This window comes from Monodelphis domestica, chromosome 3 (assembly GCF_027887165.1).
Source record: "Monodelphis domestica isolate mMonDom1 chromosome 3, mMonDom1.pri, whole genome shotgun sequence".
Taxonomy (NCBI): Eukaryota; Metazoa; Chordata; class Mammalia; order Didelphimorphia; family Didelphidae; genus Monodelphis; species Monodelphis domestica.
The window spans coordinates 524901033-524925343 of NC_077229.1; positions in this window are offsets into that span (position 1 = coordinate 524901033).

A 24311-nucleotide genomic window follows, 5' to 3' on the forward strand; every position below is an offset into this window, starting at 1 on the left:
TAAATGAAAATTTCAAAATAAAATAATATAAAATGTTAGATTTTGTTTCCATACCTAGGGCCTCTAATCAAAAGATAAAGAATATAATTGATTTTTTATTTAGGGACCTTTAATTGCTTCTTTTATATAGTTTATCAAAGAACAAAGAGTATGTATATAGAGGAGGGATGAGATTCGATGACTGGTTCCAACAAAGAATTTGCCCCATTCTATCCAGGCATCCCTCCTCCCTCTCATCTCTCTTGAGAACTTTAGTCAGAACCTTCCTGGTACTAAGATTCTCTTCCTTGATATATGCATCCTTCTTTGCTCTCCCCATCCATGAACAATACACACTCTACCCAAATTGGGACAAACGGGGAAGGAAAAGATAGAATAAGATAGTTTCTACATTACAATAACATCAGGCAAATTCAAACTTGCAGAATCAAATGTCTAGTGACTCATTTCATCAGCAAATACAAATAATAAGATCTATTTTTGCAAGATTTTAAAGGAATTTAACTAGTAAGAGGTAAAAATTGAGGTTTTTGATAGTTTAGTGGTTTTATGTCACATATCTGCCAAATCAGAGTACTTTTTACATCTTCTCAGTAAATGTTACCATATTATTAAAACAAATCACAATTTATAAAGTAGAATCAAACAAACAATCCCAATGAGACGTATGCAAACAAAAGATTCTGTTTTTCTTTTGTTGAGCATTACAATAGTTATTAAGAGAGCTGTTCTTTGTCTAACTAAAAAACCTTTTTAGTCAGATATAGCAACTCTCTACATCCAAAAGGAGCAGGTCACACTGTTCATATTCCATTTGCAAAATCATAATGAAAGGAGGCATGTCCAGGCAGATTTTTTTTTTTCCTTCTACACTAGGTGACTCTGATTAGACAATAGATTATGGGTTTTGAGTTGAGATTTCTGAACAGATGGAAAGAAGAAACTAGTAATTTTCAAATTAACAAGAAAATATTTCAAGCTGTTTTCAAAATTGTTTGACTAAATGAAAAATAATTGCTTTCCAAATGGTTATCAAAAATAAGTCCTTTCCATTTTCCCAATAATTTTAGAAGTTGGTGTAACAGAGCACAGGGTACTCCAGAGAACACACTTTGAGTCCAGGTTTATTCCTTTGTGTTGGATTAACAGCTGCTATTATAATGAGTCTAAGTTTAATGACTGAGCCTGGGGAATGCAGTACACAAAGTGTCACCTCCTAGAGAAATCATACAATATCCAGGGGAAATATTGTATTCCTCTGAGCCTAAGGGAGCTGAGAAATAGTCACTATTAATGGCAAGAGTCCAGCACCAGAGAGCATTGGGGACATCACAGTGTGACAAAACAGAAGGCTCTTAGAGATGAAATACCTAAGTTGGTCACTAAATCATTTACTCAAAGCCATGAAGGATTCTATTTTGTGTACTTTTATCGTTCTCAAATAAATGTCTTATTTTAAATATATATGTATGGACACAATACATATATGTTTATTTATGCATATAGTATTCACATAAACACATGAACCATCTCAGGATAAGTAAAAAGTTTCTCAGAAATTTGTTTAACATAAAAAATATACATCCTTTTAAAAAGGGCTACTTGCTGCAGCAATTATAAAAGTAATGGAGAAAATATAAAAAATACAGAAATAATATTCAGAACACAACAGATAAAAGGATAAAGTAATAACTGACAAAAACATATATATTACACCAAATAATCTAATTAATGAGACAAAATGCTTTCATAGTGATTGGTCATTTGTTGTTTGGGTTGGGGTTGTTTTTTTATATATATGGATTTTCCTCAATTCCTCCAAGTAATTATTTTTTCAAACCTCACAAAGGATCTTCTTCAGTAGGCTTCAAGGTCTACTAAGCCTTACTTTTTAGATGTGATAACTAAGTCATAGAAAAGTCTGCAAGTCAAACAATAACAAATGAAAGCACATCCATAGTTAAATCTTTCTGATTTCTAGAACTGTATATATTTCTATAGATACTGTGACATGTCATGTAACCATCTTTAGCAGTAAAATCAATTATATTTTGGAATGGCTTTCAATAAGCAATAGAAACGCTACTAATTAAGCCATTCAAGACCAAAGAAAGCAATGTTTTTCAAACACAAATTCTAGGAAGTTACCTTGAACTGGAAGAATACAGTACTCTCATAGGCTTCAATGATAAAGGCAATCATGGAAAATATTCCAGGAAAAGCAAATTTAGGATTTCTTTGTTTATAGAAATTGAGGTACTGTGAGCGATAGCAATATCATTTAATATACATTTAATGTAAATTTAGGACATGAAAATATACTTGTAAATAATATGTTCGGATGATTTAGTATCTCTAATAGAAGAATTTCTTTGATGATATAAATTGAAATATTCAAGGTCAAAGTAATATGGTTTGTCTAGAAGGGATTTAATATGTTTCTTTAGAATCCTGCTAAATCTGTTAACTCATGTGAACAAATTTGTTAAATCGAGTCAGATGGAAACAAATTTAATACATTTCTTAATTTGGTTTTCTTGTATATTAAGGGTGACAGAAGCCAGGGCTTGTGTGAAGTTTAGTTTTGTTTTTAATGACTAAACATTTTACTTTGTGCTACACTTCAAATTAGGGACAGTTGGAAAATAATAAAGAGGATTGGAACCCCTTAAGATGCTCCTAAAGATGAAAATAATGGGGTAAATATGAGGGGAAGTGCAATGATTGTTTAATTACAAAGCTGTAATATGAGGAGTCTGACAAAGAGGACAGCAATGATTGTATATTAAACAAGGTTCAACTGTCCACTCTATCTTGGATAAGAATACAATTAAAAAAAACTTATGAACCTAATTATGGCCAAAATATTTGAAAAAAAAGCAAAAATCCTCTCTTATAGATTGGCAAAATTATGCAAGATCTACACAAACATTACATGACATTGAAATGATTAAAATTGACTAGTCATCTATGCAATTTATTTATTTTTTATTTTTTAAAGCCCTTAGCTTCTATCTTAGAATCAATACTGTGTATTGGTTCCAAGGCAGGAGAATGGTAAGGACTAGGCAATGGGGGTTAAGTGACTTGCCCAGGGTCACACAGCTGCAAAGTGTCTGAGGCCATATTTGAACCCAGGACCTTCTGGGCCTGACTCTCAATCCATTCATCCACACAGCTACCCCCTATCTATGCAATTTATAAAATAGTTAACATGTCCAGAAAAGCATTTAAACATGAGCAGCTTCATTGCATTTGACAAGGAATCCAAGTTTTAAAAAATATTATTAAGGCTATATAATCTGTGTCAATTCACAACCTTTATGAGTTTCACATTCTTCATTAGTAATATATGACTATTGGATTAGATAAACGGTGAGATCTAAAATCTTTAGTAATTTAGTAATTTAAAACATAACCTACTCTAAATTTTATTTACGTACAAATTTCATATGTTGGTGATACTGAGAGAGAACAAAGATTAAACAAAAGGTTTGTTTTAGGGCTTGCAATTCTACTTTAACTTCAATAAAGTTTTCCAATAACATCACTGCAGGGAGAATATTCTGTTTTCTCAAGAGATGTGACAGGGTTTTATATGATTTGATGTCTGATCCTGGAAATCAAAAGACAGTCTGTGATGGACTTTAGATTTGTCACTCAAGTATAAGTTTAGCTAAATTTGGGAAGCTCACCACTAGGTTGAGCAAAGAGTAATTGAAATATTGGACAGAGTCATTCTTGAAGTGATCTATTTCCTAACATGCTACAATAATGATTTGTCAGTGTAGGAAGTATTCTTATATAGAGAAAATTACAGATCATTGAAATATTGAAAAAATGAGCAATATAATCATAGCATTTTATAAATAACATTTTTATGCTATTTAAATATATCATCAACTATGGATGGAAGTAACTATTTAATAACTTTGAAGGAGTTCTAGTAGCTATAATATTATCTTTTAGTCCTTGTACTCTTTCATGTTATTTGCTCTTCAGTTATATCTTTAAAATTATTTGATTACAAGCATAGCTTTACCATCTTCCAAATTCATAATCTTGGAACTTAGTTTGAATATTCTCTCTTCTTAACTCTCTTTCTTAAATCATAATTAAATTCTCCTAATTCTTTCTCTGAGATGTTTCATAAATCCATTCTTACTTCTTTTATCCACTGGTACAAAACCTCATCACCATCTTACACCAGAATTATTTCCATACCTTCTTTATCTTTATGACTCTAGGTCCACCAAGTTTAAATCAATTATGTATAAACTAGTATAATCAAGCATATATCAATTTCATAAAGTCACTCATCTCCTCAAAAACCCAAGGACTTCATGACTTCCATGAGTCCAACTAATCTTTGATGTGGGCACTTGCTACGTCGATGAAATATGCCCTTTACTGCTCATTCTAAAAAATTTTTGAACAAGTCCTTGGATAATTTCCCTGCAAAGTTATACTCAAAACAATGGAGACTATGTATGTGTGTATGTGTATATATGTATGCACACACACACATATATATACATACATATGTGTACATATGTGTGTATGAAATTTAAATTCTATAATCCTTTTTTTGTAGTTCTGAGGAATTTATCATTCTTGTCATGGCAGCTCCAGTTGTTTTCTTGGTCATACATGCCTATCTTTACTGATATCTTTTACAGCATTTATCATTTATGGTTCATTATAGTTATTGTAAGGCAGCCTATGGTGATACCTTCCGGTCACTAGACATTTAAATTAATCTGAGAGGATGATGGTCCATGTTTCAGATGAATTTTGAACATTCAATATGTTCTATACTGGAGTGGAATGATTTTCAATAATTCAGCATTAATTAAAATCATACTATGGGGAGCCAAGATGGCAGCATAGTAGAAGGAAAATCCTGAAACTGCTCTGAATATCCTTCCAAATGGATCTATAAAAAGCATTTCAAAAGGACAGAAGTCAAAGCAGGATGAGTGAGGGGGCTAGTCCACTAAATACAGCATGAGAGATAGGCAGAGAGTGGATTTCTAAGACATAAGGTGGCAAAACTGAACAAGGAAGAGTGGAGGCCCACACCTCCCAACCATGACCAACACTTCAGACATAAAGCCAGGGCCTGGACATTCTCAGGATTCTAAGACATGACTACAAAGTACCACAGATCTACCCCTGGAGGCTCCTGGCCCTGGCAGTGAGATTCAAAGCTCAATAATATTCAACTCACTAGGGTCTCCATAGCAGCAACAATGGCAGTGACACCAGTTACAATGAAGATAGCCAGGGCTTCGACAGACCGGCTAAACCTTGTGAGGGGAGCCATTGGGTCGACGTCGACCCCTGGTGAACCAGGGCTTTGCTCACCCAGCATGTGAAGACTGTTTCGGTGGAACAGACGGAAGAAACCAACAAGAAGAGAAACCAACAAGAAGGTTCAACGGTTGAGAGGGTGACGCAGCAAAGCACTGTGGAGTGCTCAGGGCGTGTTGGAGCACAAAAGACAACATGGCCATCCAATGCAGCTGAGGAAGTCTCCAGGTATAATGACTTTTCGTGCCATTGGACCCAGGCTTCCAATGCAAAGAGAGTGGGACTGTCTCTGTGCACCGACTTTTCCACTTAAATCTTCATGCACAAGTGTCTTTGTACACAAAAACAAAGACAATAGTCATCCTTGGTTACTGAGAGACTACTACTAGCCCAGGGCAAAATATTTTAAAGAGAGCTATACCAACAACAACAAAAACAAACAAACAAAAACAGGCAGAACTGCCCCTGGAACTGCCTGGTCCTGGAGGTGAGATTTAGAGGTCAATAGTACTGGTACCATTTGGAACTCTTATAGGGTAGTAAAGATAGCCTCAAGACAAAACCCTGCAAGCTGGAAGCCAAGATAAAAATGACTTGAAATTTGAAGAACTCCCAGACCTTGAGCAGGAAAATGAGTAAACAACAACAAAGAAAGCTCTGTTCCCTTGAAAATGGCTATAGAGAAAAACAGCAAAAATGAAACAATGGGAAAGAGTGAAAAATAACCAAACACATGCAAACTCTCAAAAAAAAATAGAAACTGGTCACAAACTCTGGAGGAACTAAAAAAGGAGTTCAAGAACCATGTAATACACATATGAGAAAAATGGGAAGAAAATTGGGAATAAGAAATGAAAGTAATACAAAAAGAAAACAATAGCTTAAAGGGGGGAATTGCCCAAATGGAAAGAAAGCCACAGAAATCAAATGAAGTAATAAGCAAATTAAAAACCAGAATTGATCACCTGGAAGAAAAGTCAAAGACCTTCAATGATGAAAAGAATGCCATAAATATCAGAATAGACCAAATTGAAATGGGGAATCAAAAGATTATGGATAAAAATCATTCTTTAAAGATTAATACGGGGCAAGTAGAAGTTAATCATTTTATGAGATATCAAGAAATAATAAAACAAATCAAAAGAATAAAAAAGATAAATTTCTCATTGAAAAAACAATTGACATAGAAAAGAGATCCAAGAAAGACAATTTGAGAATTATTGGACTACCTGAAAGCAATGCCAAACAACAACAACAAAAACCTAGACATCATATTACAAGAAATCATCCAAGAAAACTGTCCTGATATTCTTTAACAATAGAGAAATATAGACATCAAAAGAATTCATAATGCAGAGCAAAAGGAGCAGAACCAGGAGAACATGTACAGAGAAACAGATATATTGTGGTACAATTAAATGCAATAGACTTCTCTACTAGTAGCAGTGCAGTGATCCAGGACAATCCCAAGGGCCTTATGAGAAAGAATGCTATCCACATTCTGTGAAAGGACTGTGGGGGTACAAATGTAGAAGAAAAACACAGATGAGTATATGATTGGGGATTTTTTTAATGTAAATAATCCCTCTATTTAAAATATTAATAATGTGAAAATGGATTTTTGAATAATGATACATGTATAACCCAGTAGAATTACTCATCAGCTCAGGGAGGGGGTGGGAAGAAGGGTGAGAAAGAACATGAATCATGTAACCATGGAAAAAATATCCTTAATTAATTAATTAATTAATTAAAAAAATAAATAGATTGAGATAAAACAAATAAACAAAAAATATTTGTAAATTACCCCTACATAAAATCCCCCAATAACAACTCCCAGGAATCTTATAGCCAAGTTCAAAAGCTAGAAAGAAACAATTCAGATATTATGAAGCTCCAGTCATGATTACACAGGATCTGGAAGCTTCTACTCTGAAGGACCATGAGGCTTGGAATATGATATTACAGAAGGCAAAAGAACTGGGTCTACAACAAAGAATTACCTACTCATTAAAATTAACTATATACTATCAGGGGAAAGTATGGGAATTTAATAAAATAGAATATTTCCAAGCATTTCTGAAGAAAATATGAGTCTTAAACAGAAATTTTGGTGTTCAAATATAAAATTAAAGAGAACAATAAAAAGGTTAATAAGAAAGAGAAAAAAATTAATGGCTTTAATAAGGTCAAACACAATATTGAATAGGAGTAGAGCTAATGGACATCTTTGCTTCACTTTTCATCTTGGTGGGAAGGCTTCTAGCTTAGTACTATTACAGGTAATGTTTGCTGATGACTTTATATAGATTCTTTTAGTTATTTTGAGAAATGTTCCACTTATTCCAATGTTCTCTAGAGTTTTTAATAAGAATGGGTGTTATATGTTGTAAAAAGATTTTTCTGAATCACTTAAAATAGTCATGTGGTTTTTGGTGTTTTGCTATTGATTTGTTCAATTATGTTCATAGTTTTTCTAATATTGAACCTGTATTCATAAAACCCAAGGGAACATAGTGTATCATCTTCATGATATATTATAATCTCCTTGATACTATTTTCTTTAATATTTTTGCATCATTATTCCTTATAGATATTGATCTGTAGTTGTCTTTTTCTGTTTTTTTCTTAAGGATCTACACTATATTTGTGTCATAAAAAGAATTTGGTAGGGCTCCTTCCTCAGTTATTTTTGTGAATTGTACTTTATATAGTATTAGAATTAGTTGTTCTTTGAGTGTTTCGTAGAATTCACTTGTGAATCTACCTGGTCCTGAGACTTTTTTCTTAGTGAATTCACTGATGTACTGATCGATTTCTTTTTCTGAGATGAGATTGTTTTCTATTCCTCTTTTATTAGTCTGGATAATTTTTATTTCTTTAAATATTTATCTATTTCTCTTAGGTTATTAGGTTTATTGTTATATAATTGGATAGAATAACTCCTAATTATTGCTTTGATTTCCTCTTCTTTTCTCATATCCTTTTCATTTTTAATACTGATAATTTGATTTTCATCTTTTTTAATCAAATTGATCAATTATTTATTTATTTTATTGATTTTCCATAAAACCAGCTTTTCATCTCATATATTAGTTCAATAATTTTCTTACTTTCAATTTTGTTAATCTCTCCTTTGCTATAACCAAATTTTTCTAGAAACTATATATTAATTTATAATTATTTATTAAATAGTAACATGTGAGTCTATCCCATGGCCAGTTGCCTAGCTAACCTAAACTTGCTAGTCCCAAGAAAGAGAGTTATGTTTCCATAATCCATAATTTATACCATCTTGGCATCATTTTTTCTGGGTCACCCTGATTAGACAGATAACTTCAGACCAGAGCAGAGGCTGGTCTCCCAGAAGCCAGAAATCATGTGGGACAAGAGGCAAGCATTTTCAGGCATATCATGGAGCCAGGAGATTTCTGGATTACTCCCATAATATGCAGGCAACCCCATTATCCAGATAACCATCAGGCCTTACTTTCAAACCAATCAAAGGGTGGGGGCTGAACACAAACACAATTCACTAGAGACATTCCCCAAGACTAATCTTAGGGTATTAAGAAAAGGGGTGGGAACTGGTGTTAAATTCTCACATTTTTTTCCCATTAATTCTAGGAACAAAGGACCTAGAATACCAAGAGAATTGATGAAAAAAGTACAAATTCTCCCTCTGATGCTTTGGGACATATGCAATTCTTTCAATGTATCATTCCATATCAGGTACCTATACATTTCATGATTACCTCATTAGGGTGCATGGGGGCCCAAAGATATACTTTTCATGGTGGATCTAACTACATTTGGGTATTTAATATAGTAAAAATTATTGATAAATACATTGACAAGGATCCAGTGTGGGGCATCCCCCCTTTTCTTGGCACAAGGCTTTTACAATCAAGATAAAATATTGGTACATGGGAAGGAAAGAAGTGGATGGGACTCACCACCCATCCAGTTCCATTCATGAGTTTTATAATGTGGTGCCTGATTTCTGGGGACATCTTTTATTGCTGTTACCTTTTTAGTCTGTCTGGAATCATGATGGTCTTCACAGCATCTTCTTGGGAAGGCATGCCTTCCAGGTCCAAGTTACTGGCTATATCTTTCCTTAAAATTGCTTTAAAAAATCTTAATGTATGGATCACTAAGATAATTTCACAATCCCCTCTCAGGAAGATGAGAAAATCCCCTGGATCTAATCTGAATAAAAACATATACACCTGATGGTAGCCCAAAATAATGTTCCAAAACAGTAAATATTCTTTTATAATAATAGTCTTGGTATAGGATGTTTGGTGAGGTTACTCAATTAAGAATGCATTAAATAAAGCACCTAAACAATATATGAATCACTTTTCCCAAAAATAAGAAAACACACACACACACATACACACATATAACATATTCAAGATCTAGTAGAGGTATTTTGTATCCTACAAGCATGTAGTTGAAACAATATTGCAGCTACCCACCATCGGCCATGACTAAAGAAAGAGATATAGAGATTTGACAAAAAGGGGAACATGATCCCCGCGTCTGATTTCTACTCTCTACAAAGTCATAGGGACAGCAAGGTAGAGTCGGAGCCAAGGAAGGGTACCACGCTAAGCCTGCTGAAGAATCCCCTGAGAGGGCTCTCCCCACTTTGGCACTGATGTTGATCACCCCTACAGGGGCTGCTGACACCCCTTAACAACAGATTGTCAGCAATGCTTAATGACTTGTTAGCAGCCCCTTTGTAATTTTCCTGGAATCAGACTCAAGTATCAGTTATATTTCCATAAGATTTAATCACCAATGACAGATTTCAACAGTCTAACTTTGGAGTATGCTGTGTTGTTGGAACTGTTAGACCTTGTATACTGTTATAAGGAACAGAGAAGTCTAGTATGAAAATGGAGGTTTGCAGAGGACAGGCATGAGACCAACAGGGAAAGATTCTGGAATGTTGGGGGGGTGATTAAGCTGAAAAACTTAACGATTGTTGGGTCAGTCTGTCTGTCCCTGGATTTGAACCAGGAGGGAGTGGATGCCAAGTCCGGAGGGTTTGAGCCTATCCCTATTGCTGCCTGTGTTGCTGTCTTGTGCTGTGTGTCCTGGAAGAAGATCTTAAGAGACAGTCACTATTCTGGATCAACATCAAACTGTCAGTAAGCAGATGTCTGAGTCCATCGGCACTTGGGACCTTTCCCTGGATCTGTTATAGACCAATATCTCTAGTAACAACCAAGAGTGGATTTTAGTGCAGGAGAGACAGAACAGGGACTGGCTTTTTCTAGCTTAGCAAGGTCAGGGAGATGAGTAGGAAAACAACTCTCAAGAAGGTTGTAGATTTGGGGTGACTTAGCTAGTAAAATGAGTGTCAGGGATGTCCCCTTCCCTCTTAACTTCCCCCTTTGAAAATAAAATATGCTTGCCATTTACTGTGACTTGGTTATATGTACACTGGCCCCAGCCCAGCCTCTGCCTGGTCCAGGCTGTCTGTTGGACCCTTTCAGCCACAGTGCAGAAATCTTGATACTGGCCCAAAGTAATTCAGTTAATCCCATCTCCCAAATACTCCTATAAGGATGTTGATCCTTCAAAACCAAATATTAGGTATAATTCCATAAATTTAACTCTAACTAAATATATTATAACTTTGTGGAAATTTTAAAATATAGTGCTTGAATTTATTTTTTTAAATTTTTCTTTTCTAGTTCTAGAAAGGCTCCATAACTAGGTGATTCAATGAATAGAATACTGGGTCTGGAGTCACTTCAAATCCAGCTTCAAATACTTACAGCTATGTGACCCTGGGCAAGTCATTTCAACTCTTTTTGTTGTAATGCATTGGAAAAATGGCAAAACACTCCAGTAGTTATGCCAAGAAAACTCCATGGTCCCTGGAGTCATGAAAAGACAAAGAGACATGACTGAAATCACTGAACAACAATGGACTTACATGAGGTAAGATTCCCTGCACCTGCAGATGAATTAACCATGATTTATCAATTAGTAAATAAATGACTTTGTAATCGATGAAGGTGGAATCAATTTTAACCAATATTCCTTGATAGATACTCTATAGATGGAGAACTGTACTCATGCTTTCTTCAAGCATCAATAAAATATCTTTAATTTGTAGGAAGATCAAAAACTGTTGAAGTCAATTTATGATACTGGCTTTATTTTTTTTCCAACATTTAGTTTATAATCCAAGAAATCTTTCTTCCATAATCAATTTTAATAGTAAACAGTTTTTAAATGCTATCGAACAAAGGATCAAACAAGGGTAATTCAGCAATACACTCTGGTAAAAAATATGAAAAGGTGTAATCTTCTCATATATATGTACTACATCCTCTGCTTTCTTCACAAAGAGTGTCCTTGTTCAGAGAATTATCAATTAGGTGTGTTTGTATACACATATATAATTTATGAGCCTTGAGTTTACCAAGAAATCTGCTGTACTAGACATAATTAACTGCAGGTTTCTGGTCAGGGGTTGGGAGAGAGCACGTAGCGGTTCTGGTAAAAGGAAGTAGCAATCTCATTAACTCACTAAATTCTCTTTTATGGTCTTACTGAGTTCTTATTTATATTGTAATCTGTAAGTACAAAGTTGGAGCTCAATTTTATAAAACTACATTTATTTTAAAGATAAATTTATCTCTACTGATATCCAACCCAAATTCTCTGTCCCATGAGCAATCTATTAAGATGAATAAAATTTTAAGAAATTGTTAAGTAAATTTAATCAACATATCAATTATGCTATATTCCAAAGTCATTCCATCTTTAAAAGAGAGGTTGGAGATACATATTTTCACATCTCTTCTTCAGGATCAAACTTACATCTCATGACTAGGCTGAATCATCATTCATCCATTTTCTTTATTTCCCTCAAGTGATATGGTTGTATCTCCAACGAATATTATCCTGCAAAGACCTACACGAAATAGCTCTGAATCTAAGCCTGGATGGATTAATTTCAATACTATGCATAATAAAACCCTTAATTATCAATAAGTTAATAATTTCACAAGGGTGTTCAGTTTTTAAGTTGTTTATCTGCAACGACAATATGTAGTTTGTTTTCTTGTTTCTACTTATTTCACTTAATTGGTTCATATAAGTATAGTCATGTCCTTTTGAATATTTTTATATTTTTTCTCTAAATATTACAAAGATCTATAAAATTCATATAATTTATTGTACTATTCCCTACATCATTTACATTCAGGAATAGAGTTCTTTTTAATTATAAAAAAGTGTTTATATGAATATTTAGGTATTGTTCCCCTCACCACCAGCCCATTCTACTTCTCTCTAGGACATGTCATAATTCTCTGTCCCAGGGGATCTGACTGTTCTTCCCTCTCTGAACCAATTCCAATGAGTGTAAGATTTAAGTAGTACCTGTCACCAACCTCTTCCTCCCTTCCATTATTTTGGTCTTCTCCCCTCCTTCCCCATGTACTTTTTAATGAAATATATATTTACACCACTGTATGTTTTCCATTTTCTCTTAGGATAATCCCCCTTTTTTAACCCTAGTTTTATAGTTTTGCTTTGTTCTGTTTTTTTTTTTTACATGTCCTATACATTTTATCATTGTAGCCTCTAGCTGTACTTCTTCTAGCTACCCAAATGATAATAAAAATTTTTAAGAGTTACCAATATCATCTTTTCATATTGGAATAAAATCATTTGAACTTATTAGCTCCCTTAATTTTATTTTCCTTTCTTAATTACATTTTTTTTCTCTTGAGTTCTGTATTTAGATAGAAAATTGTCTGTCTCATCATTTCTTAATGAATACTTGGAAATCTTCTATTTTATTAAATCACCATACTTTCTCCTGCAAGAATATAGTCAAATTTTCTAGTTATTTAACTCTTGTTTGTAGACCCAGGTCCCTTGCTTTCCTGAATACTATATTCTATGCCTTCCAGTCCTTCAATGTGGATGCAGCCTAACTGTGGCTCCATGATATTTGAATTATTTCTTTTTAGCCATTTTTAGTATCTTTTCCTTGATCTTGAAGTTCTTGAACTTGGCTATAACATTCCTGGGCATTGTCAATTGGGGATTTAAGGCAGGAGTGGATTCTTTCAATCTTACTTTACCTACTTATTCAAGAATATCAGGACAGTTTTCTTGGATAATTTCCTATAGAATAATGTCTAGGATTTTTCTTTGGTCATGATTTTCAGGCAGTACAATAATTCTTAAATTGTATCTCTTGAATCCATTTTCCATGTCTGTTATTTTATCAATGAGGTGTTTCATATTTTCCTCAATTTTTATTCTTGCTGCCTTGTGAAGTCATTTGCTTCTAATTGTCTGATTCTAATTTTTAAAGGCTGAATTTCATCTCTGACTTTTTGATATCCCTTTCCTTTTTGATCTATTTTTCTTTGTAGATCATTGTTTTTATATTTCACTTTCTTTGTCTCATTTTTGAGCTTGTCAATTGTGGCTTTTATGACCTTATTTTCTTATTTTAGCTCATGTGTCTCTGTTTCCAGGTGACCTATTTTGCTTTTTAAGTTCTTTTACAATTTTCTTCAACCTCTCTTAATTGCTTTTATTAAAATTATATTTTGAGTTCTTCCAAAATCTGAGTCCTATTCTCTGGAGTTCCTGAGCTTTTGTGTCTTGTTCTTTGGTCTTCCTCTATTTCATTTGATTTTTGTTCATTACTTGACTAGAAACTTTCTTTTTATTTCTTTTTCTATTGTTTATTCATGCATTTTCCTCCTCTTTGCCTGTATTCTTGCTCCTCTTTTTATTTGCTGTATCTGTGAGTTTGGGCTTTTCTGTCCTGAAGGGGCTGATTCTCTGCTCTGCTGATTAACTGAATTAGGCTGATGGAGCTGACCTGTTATATTAATGTTCCCTGAGGCCAGATCTTCCCCAATATCCAGCAGAGACTGAAGATAAAAGTGAAGGTTTGAAGGCTGAAGGTAGTTAGGCTTGGTCCTTCTCTCTAATCCTTTCTACTAGCTACCTCCCTGCCAGCTGCCATGGTCAGAGCCCTGGGCTTCCTGTACTGTTACCAAGTTAATCTGTAGTGGTCTCAGCCTTCTCCCTGGGATCCCAATCACCTAGATTCCTACTGGGGGTTTCAGCAAAGTAGGTGAGGGAGGGGTGTTGGATCTTTCCCCTATATCTGAGAATTTGATTTTGTCTGTGTACCTTTCAGGTTGGCACAAGTAGGAAAGAGCTGTGGATCTGTCCTATAGTTAAGTTTAACTTTCTATTTTGAAAACTTGATCTTCTGGTTGTTTACCACTTCTCTGAGATTAAGCTTTTCTGCCCTCTGGAGGATTCTTCTCTGTTTTATTGATAAACTGGATTAAGTCAGTTAAGCTGATCTGCAGAGCTGAATGTGCCCTGAAGCCAAAACTTCTGGATTCAAAGGTGGAGATGTGGTGGCTGAAGGCTGCAACCAGCCTGCCCTCTTCTCTGCTCCTCTCATCTAGCTGCCTTCCTGCCAGCTGTGGTTGGAGCCCTGAGCTTCATGTAGTTGGGGTAGCAAAGTACTCTGTCCTGGATGGACTCTCCCTGAGATCCCACCCACCACTAAGTCTCAGCAGAGTACGGGGAAGAGGGCATTAGGACATTGCTTCTTTCTGCTCCTTAAACCTGAGAATTCAACCTTCTCTACATATCTTCTAAGTTGAATCCAACAGGAGGGTCACACAGCTCTGTCTTTTTGTTGGATTTGGTTTTCTGTCCCCCCTTGAAGCACTTTGTTTTTTATTAATATGAAAGGATTTTCACAGAGGAATTAACTTTTGCTGCTTCTAAACCACCATCTTGACTCAGTGACCCATTTACACTTTTTGAAGATACATCTGGTGTATAGAGAAAATTTGTTGAAGAAGTTATTTCTGCACATATATTCTGATTGTGTGAGTATTTACCCTAAATGTGATTTTTTAAAAGTCAGTGGAATAATCTTTTTTTTTTTTAATTTTAAATTTGGGTATATAATCTTAAAATTATTGTTATAGGTTTTTTTTTTCTCCTCTTAATAGGTCATTGCCAGTCTTTTAGCTTAATCAAATCAGTCACAAACTGTGTTGCAGAAATCATGACAATCTATTCCTTAGTAATACATCAAGGTATAATATAGCAGAGAATTCACAAAACTGAAATTGTTTCTTATTATTAACTATGGGGAAAGCTCCCTCCCTTCCTCTTGCCTACAGTTGCAACCTATATCTAGATGAACACTTTTATCTTGCTAAATAACACCAATAATAAATAGCAAGTTGACTCAAGGAAGAGAAAGCATTATTGCTATTTTATGCTGTACTTAGGTCATACCTAGATGAGCTAACAAGTTGCTTCAGGCACTTCAATAAATGTTGTTAGAAAGTTATTAAGTAAAATTGCTCATAAAAGTGATCCAGTTACTGAATCTCTAAGATATCCTATTTAATTCGGCAAGTTTCTATTCCAACACTACTTATGAAAACTTTTATTTTCTTATTTTAACTAAGTTTACTTATTTAATTTAGAATATATTTCCATGGTTACATGATTCATGTTCTTTCCCTACACTTCTGTCACCCCCCTTCCACTGACAATGAGCAATTCCACTGGATTATACATGTATCATTGTTTAAGACCTATTTCCATATTATTAATATTTGGACTGAGGTGATTGTTTAGACTCTATATCCCCACCAAACCATGTGATCAAGCAGTTTTTCTACTCCCACAGTTCTTTCTCTGGATGTGAATAGCATTATTTGTCATTAGTCCCTCAGAATTGTCCTGGATCATTGCTTTGCTGCTGGTAGAGAATTCCATTATATTTGATTGTGCCATAGTGTATTCGTCTCTGTGTACAATGTTTTCCTGGTTCTGCTCCTCTTACTCTGCATCACTTCCTGGAGGTTGTTCCAGACTCCATGGAATTCCTCCAGTTCATTATTCCTTTTAGCACAATAATATTCCATCACCAACAGATACCACAATTTGTTTAGCCATTCTCCAACCGAAGGGCATCCCCTCATTTTCCAATTTTTTTTTGCTACCACAAAGAGAGCAGCTAGAAATATTTTTGTACAAGTCTTTTTCCTTATTATCTCCTTGGGGTATAAACCCAGAAATGCTATGGCTGGATCAAAAGTCAGACAGTCTTTTAGTGCCCTTTGGGCATAGTTCCAAATTGCCATCCAGAATGGTTGGATCAGGAGCTTCCGGGTAAACATGGTGGCAGTCTAGAGATAAGACTCATCCTCTCCTTAGCACCCACTAATATAGACTACCTCAAAAGACCAAAAAAACCAAATTCATATGAACAAAGGGACTCTACAGTAGGGTGCAGTATTGAAGGTACGAGGGATTTGGGCATTTCCACACTATAAGGGGGTGAAAAAGCTCCCACCAAAACCGATCTACCCTCTTCCACCCCACCTACAGAGTGAAGTCAGAGCCAGCCTGCCAGAATCAGTGAGCAAGGGGCACCTCTAGAGTGAGTAAGGGACACCTCTAGGCCCTTGGAAGCTAACTAAGACCACCAGAGACCTACTCCTGAAAGTAGCTATACCTGAAACCCCAGCAGACTGAAGAGTGCAGATCATGGGCGCTCAGGGGAAAATTGCACAGAGAAGGGCAGCAAACAGCAGAAGCTGAAGAGATTTGAGAGCTGGCCTCAGGCAAAATCCTTGCTCTTTAGCTCCATACACAGAGAGCCTGCCCATCTCACTCAAATATCTGACTAAAAAGGGAAGGAAAAACCTCCAAAATGATGGCAAATTGTGCCCAGGAGCAACAACCTCCCTCTAAAAAAAGAAAACAGAATGGTTCAATCAATTCACAACTTCACCAGCAATGCATTAATGTCCGTATTTTGCCACATCTCTTCCAACATTTATTACTTTCCTTTGTTATGATATTAACTAATCTTCTAGGTGACCTTTATTTTCTCATTAACTGCTAGAACACTACTCTAAAGAGAGGTAAGGTTGGATGACCTCCAGAAAGCAAACTAGGAAAATGTTCATGGTGTCAGTAAATGAAGCAATTTCCAGGGGACAGATCACTAGAACTTTCTGCTGTATCTCTTTTTCAGGTTGCACAGCATTGCAGTTGTTTGAAATGATATGTTGTTATCCACTCTAGATGACACATTCTAGGAAAGACACTGAGGATGAAAGAACATCCAGAAGTAGACAATCAGAATGTGAATGTGCTCATGATGATACTGTTCAAGCATCAGTTGATGGAAAATACAAATGTATAGCTAGGAAAAAAATTAGGAGCACCATGGTGACTGTCTTCAGGTATTTAAGGAGTTATCACATGTTAAAAATGGTTTTATTTTTCATGTTTTCGTTTGTGTATTTAAGAGAGACGGGAGAGAGGGAGAGACAGAGACAGAAAAACAGAGATAAAGAAAAAGTGAGATGGAGAAGCAGAGACAAAAGAAAACAGAGGAAGTAAGAACAGTGAATAGAAATGAAATGGAAAATGTGGTTTATGAAAAAAGCTTTCTAAGAATGAAAATTACTCATGTTTGTACCTCAGAATATGGGATTTCCCAGCCAGTTTTGTGACAATTGAATATTTTGCCTATTTTTGTATGATGGTTTTGGCATTATGTGGATGTAACTTTGGGGACAAAACATCAGATGCAACTTCTAGATCTATAAGGTCTCCTATGTTCCAGAGAGATTAATAAAAATACAAAACTTAGTCTATGAAAAGGACAAGTGATCAGTATACTTAAAATGTACAAGCACCATATTTGTTTCATACTCTCTCATTCTTTTCCAGGTAGTGAAGTTGGATTAGTGGAAACCTAATTTGATCGATGAGATAGATGCTTTCCCCAAATAATCCCCTCACTCAAAATAGGAATGAGTTCTCTGATATCCTGAATTTGTCAAATTTAAAGTTCCTTCATGTTAAGACTGAGGGGAAAGCACTTATTGTTTATGAATATGTATCCACTAACAGGAATGCTACCATGGAATACATTTGTTGCATATTGTCTGGAAGAGAAAAGAAAAACCATTTAGCCATAGGCATGCTATAACCTTTTAATTTAGTTTAATTAATAAAATAAATAATTGGGAAAATCTAGGAGACATCCTTCATGATGGTATTAGAAGCTTCACAGTTTTCAAAGCTAATCAGAAGCTGTCTTAGCCATTTATTCTTTTATTTTACCTTGACTTCGTATAGCCTTGGAAATGAGGACAGTCAGCTTTTTGAATTCTATCCAGATGCTGGTTTTATAACCACAGAGATGTCTATTAAGTGCAAAGAGCTCCGGATCTCAGCTTCAAAGTTATTTTTAGGGCAAATCAGTTAATGAGCAAGTAGAAACATAACAATAAATGAACAGTGGGACAGAGTCACTGAAATGTCAGGAATATTCTCAGATGGAAGGAAGGACAAATTATATTGTTTAATCTAGCTAGGGACAGAAGCACAAAAAATGAATCTGTACAATCTGCCAAGCAGCAAAACAATTTAATTCTTTCAGGGTGGAAAGAGAATGTACATGGACAATATTACCTGCCTCAGAAGTCCGTAGCAAACAATACATGTCAGAGAAGCTTACTGAGGCTGCCTTTCACGCTTGCAGAAAGTATCAAGGTTGCTCCCCCTTTCCTGAGCTTCCTTCGGACTCACATATTAGCTCTAATATCTGCATTATAGTTTTAATGAATATCACATCTTTCTCTTGTATCAGTTTATTTGGAATGACAGCGTTTAATGGGCTACTTCTGCATTCTGTGGCAGGCTCAAAGAGGCCAAGGAATTGAGCATTCACTCAGGCACCATCCTGCTACCATCCTCTCCTCCCTCAGTAGAGAATTGTCTATTAAGAGAGTGTCAAGGATAGGACCAAATGAATCACTTAATTTGCATCAAGGACAATCCAATGGGGGTAACTTGACACTCACTATATAGAAGATGACTAAAGTCAGACTCATTCAAAGAATGAATAGCAAACTATATAGCATTATTCTCTTCTCTGCTCCCCTATTTTAGCTCCCCTTCATAAATTGTTTCCTGTATAGTAGTCTACAATCAAATACAGGAAGAAAACCGACAAACTTGGTTGGCTAAAAGCCTCTTTGCACTGCATTTTCTCTTAATACTCTCCTTTGTCCAAAAATTCACCATTAAAAAAAAAATCTTCCCTCATTTGGTACATTTCATATAGTGTCAGACTTTGTAGAGAGTAGAACTTCCTAAAAAATAGACTTGCCAAATATGGAGTTGCTTACTAAGAAATATGGTACATTCCTTCTTCTTGGAGGAGCTCTTCAAGCTACGACTCAATGACTTCTTTTGGAAAGGTTTTACTCCCATGAAAACATGTATATGGTACAATGCATAGACAGTTGAGTCTGGAGTCAAGAAGATATGAGTTCAAATCTGGTATTAAAGATTTGCTACTTATGTGACCACAAACATATCACTTAACCCCTTCAGCATCAATTTTATCATCTGTAAAATGTGAATAATAAAGCACCTACCTCGTAAGGTTGTTATCAAATAAGATAATGATAGCAAAGTGCTCAGTAGAATACTTTACACTTAGATGCTTCTTCCTTTCCCTTAATACACTGCATTACAGTTGCTGGATTCCCTTCCAACTTCCAGATTCAATGATTCTATTATATATTTTTTAACTTTACTAAACTGCTTTTTCCTCTCTCTTCTCCCTTTTTCACTCTTTATCACAAGAAATGATTCAGTAAAACATTAAGGGAGTATCTTAAAAATTTAAGTGTGCAAAAACAAAAGATACCAATATTTTTAAAAAAGTTTTTCTATTCAATACAAGAAGGAAAAGAAATAAAAGGAATAAGAATAAGAAATAAGGAAACAAAACTATCACTCTTTGCAGATGATATGAAGATATAATTGGAGAATACAAGATAATTAATTAAAAAAACTAGTTGAAATAATAGTTTCATCAAAATTACAGGATATAAAATAATCCAATATCAAATCATCTGACTTTCTATAACCAGTAAGTCCATTAGAAGAGGAAGAAAGAAATTTCATTTAAAATAACTATAGATAATATGAAATACTTAGGATCTATCAACCAAGCAACGTCAGGAACTATATGAACATAATTACAAAACAATTTTATTCAAATAAATGTAGATCTAAATAATTGAGAAAATATTAACTTCTCATGAGTAAGCCAATTCGATATAATAAAAGTGACTATTCTACCAATTTTTTTTTACTTATTCAATGAGAAACCAATCAAAGTACCAAAAACATTATTTTATGTAGATAAAAATTATAGTAAAATTCATTGGGAAGGGAAAAATAGGTCAAAGATATGAAGGGAATCAATGAAAAAAAATTAAAGAAGATGACTCAGCAGTAGCATATCTCAAATTGTATGAAAGCTGTAATCATCTAAATAAGAAATAAAACAGGGGATCAATGGAATAAACCAGGTTCCCAATACATAATAGTAAATTGACTTCATAACCTAGTTTTTGATAAATGCAAAGATCTCAGCTGTGGAATATGTGAATAAACCTAAAGACAAATAAATTGGATTCACTGAGGAAAAGCAGCAATAAAGACATACTTATGAGTTTGTCTATGTTCTCATGGAAGGACTGAGATCTCAAAATAGCAGCTCAAAAAGTACTGTCTAGCTATAACCAAAATAAGACATCTCTTGGAAAGTTTCCTTCATAATAATGCTTGAGATGTTGGTTATTTTGCTGTTCAAAGAAGCTTCCGAATGTCATGACCAAATAGCCCAGTCTCTCTTTTCCCCTAATTCCTGAATACCCTCAAGTTATTGTCACTCTTCCTCATGTTTCTTGGGTTTGTTGTATAGCTTTAGAAATGTAATGGTTAGAGTCTTTTCACAAACAGTACACCCCTAAGAATGACGTAATGCTTAAGAGCTTATGATTAACCCATGATGCTGTAATGCTCTTTTGAGTTCTTAGAGAAAACTTTTCTATAAATATTGGCATGGGTTCTCAACCAAACTTGAATTTGTGATGAACTCACTTGTTCCACTTGGTCCTTCTCAAAACATGCCTTTAACACTCAGCTATTGGAAAAAGAAATCATTATTTGACCTAAAAATTCTGGGAAAACTAAGAAGCAGTATGGTAGAACCTAGGTATAGACCAACATTTTGCACCATATACCAAGATAAGGTCAAAATGGATACATAATTTAGACATAAAAGGTGACATCATAAACAAAGTAGGTGAACATAAAATATTTTACTTGTCACATCAAATTTATGACCAAAGAAATAATGGAAAACATTATGGGATGTAAAATGGATATTTTTTATTACATTAATTTTTTTAAGTTTTTGCACAAATAAAACCAATATAAAAAGATTAGAAGGAAAGAAGAACACTGGGGGGGGGGGATTTTGCAAGATGTTTCTGGGATAAAAGTCTCATATCTAAAATATAGAGAGAACTGAGACAAATGTATAAGAATTTACAATTACAAGAATAATTCTCCAACTGATAAATGGCCAAAGAAAATGAAAAGGCAGTTTTCAGATAAAAAAAAAATCAAAACTACCTATAATCATATGAGAAAATACTCTACATCACTATTGGTTAGAGAAATGCAAAAAAAAAAAAAGAAAAACACACACACACAACTCTGAAGTACCATCTCACACATATTAGATCAGATAATTCAACAGAAAATTAAAATGACAAATGTTGGAAGGGATGTGGAAAAATAGGGATGCTAATGCTGGTGGAGTTATTAAGGAGAGTAATTTGAAACTATGCCCAGAGGACTATAAAACCATGCATATCCAGCAGTAGTACTACTATATAGTATATAGAGCAGCTCGTTTGTGGTAGTGGAATTAGAAATTAAGGAGAGACCCATCCATTGGAGAATGGCCTGTGACATATGTTTATGATGTAGTATTATTGTGCTATGAGAAATGATTAGGCGAGTGGTTTCAAAAATCCATAGCAAGAATTATGTGAACTGATATGAAGTGAAGTAAAAAAACAACTCTAAGATCAATGTGCACAGTCACAGTTATGGCGTAATGATGACCAACTAGGAACACGTGAGCAACTCTAATTAATACAATGATCTAAGGCAGTTCCAAAGGACTCCTAATGTAAAAAGACTATTCATTTCCAATGAGAGAACTGATGAACTCTGATTACAAATTGAGTCTAATTTTCTCTCTTCATTTTGTTTGATTTTTTGTAAAATAGGGCATTATGTTTTTTATTGCTGCATATATACTCTATATCAGATTGCTTGCCTTCTCAAGAAAAGGGGAAGGAAGGGAGAGAGAAAATTTAGAAGTCATTTTTTTAAATGGATGTTAAAAATTTATACGTTTCCCACAATTAATACTCTACTGCTCTAGCCAGCTCAGTCTGTTTCCACATCCATAGAACTTTATAGCCTATCCTCTTGTCTGTTTAGTGTCTTGTTTCTGTGACTACTCTAATCATCTCCACTGTTTCCTTTTTTGTAGTTACCGTCCGCCATTCTATCCCATTCTACTTTTGCTGGCATGTCCCAAAAAACATGGAGCCTTCATTCTGTTCTCCCTGCTCTCCAAATTTCCACATAGATTTCCCTCAGAAGGTTTTTTTTTTCCTTCCAATCCCTAAAAACATATAGAATTCTAAATGAGGGGTGCCTCTCAAACCACTGTTCCATTGGCAATGTCTCTGAGATACAGCAAGATTACAAGTACATATCTTAAAATACTAATCGATTTTGTATTTCCCCAAATGTCGATTGTTGGAATGAAAAAAAATTATGGTGATTATTTTCTTTGTTTTGGGAGGATTTTTATTGGTCGTAAGAAAGTACCTCGTTACCCTTTGATGATCTAGTTCTTGTGTACTACATTCTGAAGCAAGTGGAGGGAAAACTATCAGTTGTCATATCTGACACGTTGTAAAATTTGAAAGACTATAAAAAGTTTGAGTGTTAAAAGAATGATTGAGAAAGACAAATGTTGCCCTGATTTTTAAAAAAAGGAGTAAAGCAGAGTTTTTTCACTATAGACCAGAGAGCTTAATTTTATTCTAAGGAACATACTTGAACACATCATTAACGAAATGTTTGGCAAGTAGAAAGAGGTGGTTAGATTGAACATGGCTTCATACAAAACAGGTTATGGCAGAGTAATCTCATTACCTTTTTTTGACAGAATTAATAAAGTAGCACCTAAAGAGATATATTTACCTAGGTGTTGATGAAATTCCTATTCATTTATCTCATATAATTATTTTGTGGAGAAGACCTAGAGCAAATTATAATGCAATTAGATTAATTTAAAACTGATTGGAAGATGTAGAGTAGTTATTAATATCTCATTATCAATGAAGTAGGAGATATCCCATTAGATATGCCAGAGATTTAAACCTGGACCTGTGCAAATTGATATTCTAATTAATGATTAGGATACAGGTATATATGGTAATATGATATATAGATATTATATAATTTTATTCTATCACAAATTAGTCTTATGGAAGATTCAGTAGAATAATGAAAGACGTGTGCCATGACAAAAAAAAAGTGAGATCATCATGTAAATTATTCTCTTGAAATGACCACTTCCCTGTATAGTAGTTCATATTAACTATAAGGGAAGGTTTCTATTGCAGTGGACGAATTAATGGGTAATGATAGATAGTTTTTAAAGCATCAGTAATGCATTTTAAACGTGGATTGAAAAAAGTAAAAGAAATGCAGGAGGATATGTAGAGAGAACTATTTGTGACTACTATGTTAAATTTAAGTATATACTCATGCATAATATGTACATATGAATGTTTATATCTTGATATATAGAAATCATATAGCTGTATGTATGACAAAAAAAAAGTTTTCTCATCAAACTTGCAGTTCAACCAAAGTTGAGAAATAACTAATGCCATCGATGATAGAATCAAGATTCCAAAAGCTCTCCATAGGTTAGAGCATCTAATAAGATGAAATCCAATAGCCATAAATGT